Source organism: Bos taurus, chromosome 3, assembly GCF_002263795.3.
Source record: "Bos taurus isolate L1 Dominette 01449 registration number 42190680 breed Hereford chromosome 3, ARS-UCD2.0, whole genome shotgun sequence".
NCBI lineage: Eukaryota > Metazoa > Chordata > Mammalia > Artiodactyla > Bovidae > Bos > Bos taurus.
Genome location: NC_037330.1, coordinates 33,460,224 through 33,467,418, shown reverse-complemented (window position 1 = coordinate 33,467,418; position 7,195 = coordinate 33,460,224).

The window sequence follows — 7,195 nt, the reverse complement described above, 5'->3', positions numbered from 1 at the left end:
AGACGTGGGTTTAATTCCTGGGTTGGGAATATCCTCTGGAGAAGGAAATGGCAACCCACTCCAGTATTCTTGCTTGGGAACTTCCATGGACAGAGGAGCCTGGTGGGCTATAGTTTATGGGTCACAAAAGAGTCGTAGATGACTTAGCGATTAAATACTGACAAAATTTTTCTTATACATAATGAATAGTTATATTTATCTTATAACCCAGTCTTTAAACTTATTTTCTCCTCATAGAGAAGTCTATGTCCTTGACATGTAATATAAATAATATGATCTTTTATTGTGCACTTATTTTTATTGCACCATTTTTTTACTTCCCTCTTTTCTTTAACTTTGTGAAGAAACAGAAGCATCAACCTTTATGGTAATATTTTGACAGTCTTGAATTCCTTTTGAAATTATATTTTTTTAGGTAGAATTTGGCAGATATTTGAATGTGGGCATTTTTTTTCCAATAGTGTCTCATTGACATGTGTTAACAAATCTGGGAAGTAGATATTATCAGCCTTGCTTTGTATACTTTGAGGCTCAGGGAGGTTAAGTGACAATGTTTTACACCTAGTAAGTGGTAGAACCATAATTAAATTGTATTAAATATTATATTACCAGTTGGTTTTACTTTGATTCATACAGTAAATGAAGTTCAAAGTAAATGAATTTTTACTTTGATTCAGCAATGTCTCAGGTGGATTACTTTTTCCTAAGGGTTTTTCTGTTTTGCAGACATTTTCATCCCTGGCTGTGGTCTTTGCCTCTGGGCTCTGCTGATAAATAGTATCCACACTCTTCCTTGCTCTTCAAAAAGAGAAGTTGGAAGCGGTCAGTCTCACTTGCTTATTGGCAGAGGGGAGGCTCAGATCCAGGTGTGCCTCTCTCCAAAGTCACGAGGTAACCTCCATGACAGTGTTTCTGTAGAGGCAGCCTAGGGACCTTGCCTTACACACAACTGAAAAATTAACTGCACACCAGCAAAACAAATTTCCAGACCACATCCTGGACTTACTGAGTCAGAAACTCTGAGGATAGGTCCCAGGAAACCTAACTTACTCTTAACAGACTCCCCCAGGTGATTCTTACGCACACTAAAATTTGAGAATCTCTGCCAAGTTTGGAAAGTATGCTTCCTATGGTGAACACATGTAGAATGGCCCCAGTGACTTATGTGCTTGTGTAAGCTTCTCCCTTGAGTATGGGAAGAATATGTGACCTGCACCTAACCAATAGAAAATGGTAAAGGTAGACACTCATGTGATTGTATTACATTATATAAAACTATATCAGAGGGGAGAGATTCTCCTTCCTTGAAGAGGTAAGTTGCCATCCCATGAGAGGAAACGTGGGTGACCTCTATAAGAACAGGCCCCAGATGACAGCAAGAAAATATGGACCTCAGTCCTACAATCACAGGAACTGAATTCTGCCAATAGCTATGTGGGCTGAAAGAGGACTCCAAGCTCCACAAAAGAATGCAGCCTGAGCTCAAATCTTGATTGCAGCTTTGTGAAATCCTGAGCAAAAGATCCAGCAAAGCCACACCCAGACTCCTGACCCACAGAAACTACCAGATAATAAATGCAGATTGTTTAAGCTGCTAAGTTTGTGATACTTTCTCTGCACAGCAATAGAAAACTTATATCCCTCCTTTCTAAAAATTTCAACATCTAACTCTCTTATTATCACATTAGTTACAGACTTGGGGAGAAAGGCTATGAATAAATATCCATTTTTAATCTAAAGTGTATCTTTTAAAATAGGTAATACACCATCATATACTCATTATAAAATTTAAAAGATCAACACCAAGTATTAGCAAGGATGTAGAACAACGGAAATTCTCATACACTGCAGGTAGGAATGGAAAATGATCCAATCATTTTGCAAAACTGGCATTTCTTAAGAAGTTAACATACATATACCATACAGTCCTGCCTTTCCACTTCAAGGTATTTACTAAAAACAAAAATGAAGACATAGCTGCATTCAAAGACTTGTACATAAAGGTTCACAACAGCATTATTCACATAGTCCAAATCTGTAGACAACCCAAATGTTAACCAACAGTTGGCTACATAAACAAAATGTGGTACAACTGTATGATAGACTACTATTCAGTAAGGTAAGGTAAGGTGAAGTCACTCAGTCATGTCTGACTCTTTGCGACTCCATGGACTGTAGCTTACCAGACTCCTCCATCCATGGGATTTTCAAGGGAAAAGTACTAGAGTGGGTTGTCATTTCCTTCTCCAGAGGATCTTCCCAACACAGAGATCGAACCCAGGTCTTCCGCATTGTAGACAGATGCTTTACCGTCTGAGCCACCAGGGAAGTTGCTATTCAGTAATGAGCTATCGATACACATAACAACATGAATGAATCTTGAGTCATTATGCAATGTGCAAAAGCCAGATACAGGAGTACATACTGTATGATTCAGTTTATATCAAATACACACTAACCTCTAATGACAGAAAGCAGTTCAGTGGTTGTGAAGGACCAGGGAAGAGAGAGAGATGGACAGCAAAGTGTCATGGGGAATCTTTGGAGATGATGTAAATGTTTTCTGTATCTTGATCGTGGTGATGTTTTCACAAGTGTATAAAATTCTCAAAACTCATAGAATTGTGCCTTTTAAATGGATGTAGTATAATACCTCCTGTACACACTAATTCCTCAATAAAGTTGATAAGGAAAAAATAGATCCATATGATACAAAATTCAAAAGGTACAAAAAGTGTAAAGTTAAGATTGTCCACCCTAGAGGCAGCCACTGGTACCAGTTTCCTTCTAGAGATAGCCACTGGTACCAGTTTCCTTCTAGGGATAGCCACTGGTACCAGTTTCCTTCTAGAGATAGCCACTGGTACCAGTTTCCTTCTAGAGATATTTTTACTTGATATAAACTGGAAACCTTTCCCATATCAGTACATTTAAAATAAAAATACTCTCTAGTTTTTAATAGTTGTATAGTTGTCCTTTTATGGATGTACCAGAATTTACTAAACCAGTTTCTAATGGAGGGAACCAGTTTTTTTATTATTTCCAGTCTATTTACAAAGAAAACAACAATGAGCTTATTAAACTGTTGGGTTAAAAAGTATGCAATTTTTTTTAATTTTTAAAAATATCGCTAAACTATCCTCCTTAGAGATTATACAGATATATATTTCCACCAGCAAGGAGAGTGCCTATTTTCTTCACACCTTTCTGGCACAGTATGTAATCAGACTGTTCAATTTGACAGGTGAAAAATATATATCATTTTAACTTTACCTTGTATTTCTCTTATTATGAGTGAGGTTAATCTTTTCATATTAAAAAAATTATTTCTAGTGTCTTTTAAAGTAACATTTTTGTGAACTATTTCTTCACATCTGCATACTTTTCTATAGCATTGTTGGTCTTTTTCATATTGTCTTCTAGTAGTTCTTTATATGGGCTTCCCTGGTGGCTCAGATGGTAAAGAATCAGCCTGCAATGCAGAGACCCAGGTTCAATCCCTTGTTTGGGAAGATCCTCTGGAGAAGGGAATAGTTACCCACTCTAGCAGTCCATGGGGTCGCTAGGAGTCGGACACGACTGAGCGACTTCACTTTCACTTTTCACTTTCATGCATTGGAGAAGGAGATGGCAACCCACTCCAGTGTTCTTGCCTGGAGAATCCCAGGGATGGGGGAATCTGGTGGGCTGCCGTCTATGGGGTCGCACAGAGTCGGACAGAACTGAAACGACTTAGCAGCAGCAGCAGCAGCAGTATTCTTGCCTGGAGAATTCCATTATCTTGACTCAGATTCCCTAGGAAACAGGGGCTGAGACAAAGCTCGCATTCTCATGCTGTACTGGGAGTGCAATCCTACGAGAGTGAGACTGAAGGGGGAATGGGAGTGAGGAGGGAAAGCAAGTACAAGGAGGTATAGCACAGAGCTGCTGCCGCTTCACGAGCGAACAGTTGCTCAGTTACCAGAACGCTGGGTGGAGAGAAGGTAGAAACGGGGATTCGAATTTCATTCAGATCTGTCATTTCCTCACCCCCCATCTGTAGTCTCTCATAGTTCAACATTTGCCCACAAGGCATCATGGCCCTGAACTTCCAGGCTGCATCACCCAGAATAGCTGGTGGGGAAGCCAAGTTCCATGTCCCATAGCATGATGCTCAACTTGAGTCCAAAAGAGGGAGGAATTACATCTTTCAGCTCTGGGCACCAATGCAACTGTGGTTCTAGTCCAGCCTTCATCCTGGTGGAGGACAAGTTAGGCAGTATGTTGGGAACCAGGTAACAAGGGCAGTGGCCAGACACTTCACTGAGCAAGAAACTGAGATCCTGCAGGAGCAGGTAGATCTGAACAATTCTGGAGGGAACTGGAGAAAAACAACAACAAAATATATACATATACATATATGTATGCATGTACTATAATTTTGTATATTAATGAATATGTAATTCCATCCAGAATTGTTTGGATCTACCTGTAATATCCAAAAATAATAATTATCTGTATTTTATATTAATAACATATAATTATATATTAAATTATACATTACTATATTAAAAGGATATTATATATTGTCCTTTTTGCTAATATTAAGTTTCAGATATACCCTCATCCCAGTTTGCTATTTTACTTTGACCATTTATGGTGATTTTTTTTGTCATGTAGAAACGTTTGATTTTCATGTGACTAAATTTATCAACACTTTCTATTATCAACAAACAGCTTTAGTTGTTTTGTACTGTAGGATTATGAAAAGGAAGATACAAACTGTCTCATGTTTTCCTGTAGTGCTTCTAGGATCTCATTTTTCAAAGATTAAATATCTCTGACTCATCTTGATTTTATTTTGGTATATAGGCATAGAATATGGATCAAATTAATTTTTTTTCCAAATGGCCAAGAGTTGTTATAAAAGGACACCTTTACCATATATTAAATTTCCTTATTTTTGAATACTTATTACTGAATATTTTACCTACAGAGTCTGAAGTTCAGTAGATCGAAAAAATGATTCATGAAATGAGAATCACGCAACTGGACAGCTAGACTTTGTCCTGCACTGTTAGTCACTCTAAAAGAGGCCACAGTGGACAAACAGGCAGTTAAAACATAATTAATACTGCATTTTGTAATTCTGTGGTCAATGTTTCATCTCCTTCATTTACCAGATGTTGCTGGCTGTGGAGACATTGCCCCATCTTGACATATTGTGGTTTGAATGATAGCCTCTTCCTCTGGAGAATATCATAAAATATAAATGCAGTTTGAGATGGCCATTTTTATCTGGCATGGTCTGTGGAATATCCTGAAAGGTGCTTAAAGTGCCAAAAGACTGGGGTGAATAGGAAAAAGAAGAAAAAAAACATTTAAGAAACTAGACCTCTGAAACAACCCTTGGCATATAGCATCAACAATGCCTTGTGCGCCCCAACACAATTTTAATGTTGAGTTATTTGCTGTCTATCCCTCTGGGCTAGACTATAAGTTTCTTAGGGACATATACTGGATGGAGACTTGCCTGTGTTTAATCCCAGGGCTAAGCCTAAAGCCTGAAACACAATAGTTCCTTAAAACATGTTTGGGGAATGAAGGAAATAAAGAGCAGGATAATGAATCAATTCAAACCACCTCCTTTGAAAGCTTTATCTGACACCAACATTACTCCCTTCAACCTGACCTGGATTCTGAGGTCCCAGTATGCCCTTTTACTTAATCATTGATTTCCCCACTTATCCACTTGTCTGTCTTCTACATGAGAGTGTGAACTCTTTTTTATTAATTGAAGTATAGTTGATTTACAATATTTTGTTGGTTTCAGGTATACAGCAAAGTGATTCAGATATTTATATATATATAAAATTTTGGATTATTTTATAGATTATTAAGATATTGAATACAGTTCCCTGTGCATCACAGTCAGTCCTTGTTGTTTATTTTATATATAGTAGTGTGTATCTGTTAAACTCAGATTCCTAATTTATTCCTCTCCCGCTTTTGTAATGGTAGGTTTGTTTTCTATGTCTTGAGTCTATTTCTATTTTGTAAATCAGTTCATTCGTACCAGCTTAGATTCCATATCGAAGTGTTATCATGCAGTATTTGCCTTCCTCTCTCTGACTTACTTCACTTAGTATGATAATCTCTATCAACGTGATCCACCCATGTTGCTCAAGAGTGTGAACTCTTTAGAGACGTGGACTCTTCTTCAGTTTTACATCCCTATAGCATCTAGTGAACACTCATAAGCATCTGTGGAATGAATGAATGAATTGCAGTTACAGAGGCAAATTATTAGAAAAGGTCTGAAAGTTATTAGGGGTAGCTAGTATCTCTGGTCTTCATATCCAGAGAAGAGATATCTTCCCAGAAGAGACAATATGGTTGAGAAGAAAGAGTATATGCTTCAGAGAAAGAAGACTTAAATTCTTGATTCCAACTCGTGCCACATTGGACAAGGTGCTTTTTTGTTCTGAGCTTCAGTTTCCTACACGGTAAACTAGAAATAATTAGGATTGAAGATAAAGTTTGGAAAGTTTCACCACAGGGCATGGCATGCAGCAGGCCCACTGTAATAGCTGGGCTACTGCTATTGTTATTAATATCTACTATTATTGTTAATAAGTGGTGTAAAGGAAATACAGAGGAAGCTGTTAAACTTAGAGTTTAGATAGCTTTGAAGGAGAGAGTTTGGGCATAGCTTGGAGTATGGCAGAGGGGCCTCCAGTAACCATCAAAGACACCTACTCTGTCAGGCACTCCATATGTGTCATTTCATTAAATCCTTGCAACAAATCTTAACATCAGTGGTATCATCCCAACGGTCAAAGTGAAGAAACTTAATCACAGAGCATTTCCCTGAGTTTCAAAGTCACAGAGCTAGTAAGTGATTAAACTTAATACTTATCCTATTCTGAATAATCCAGGAGCTTCGAATGTTCTGGGAATAAAACCTAGATTAGAGACCTCAAGAACCTAGATATTGAGTTAAACTGGGTTAAGGTCTTAAGTAAGATTACAAGGCTAAACATACTTATTTTTTCATTAACCTGAAACTTATCACCCCTACTGTTATTAAAGATGCCTTAGCATTTTTAAATAACTGAGCTTGTGCTGAACCACATGGATTGCATTTGGTGTGGGAAGCTGGTCCTTAGAAAAAATCTGTACCTATGCCTTTAGCAGCAGAAAGTTACCAGTGATT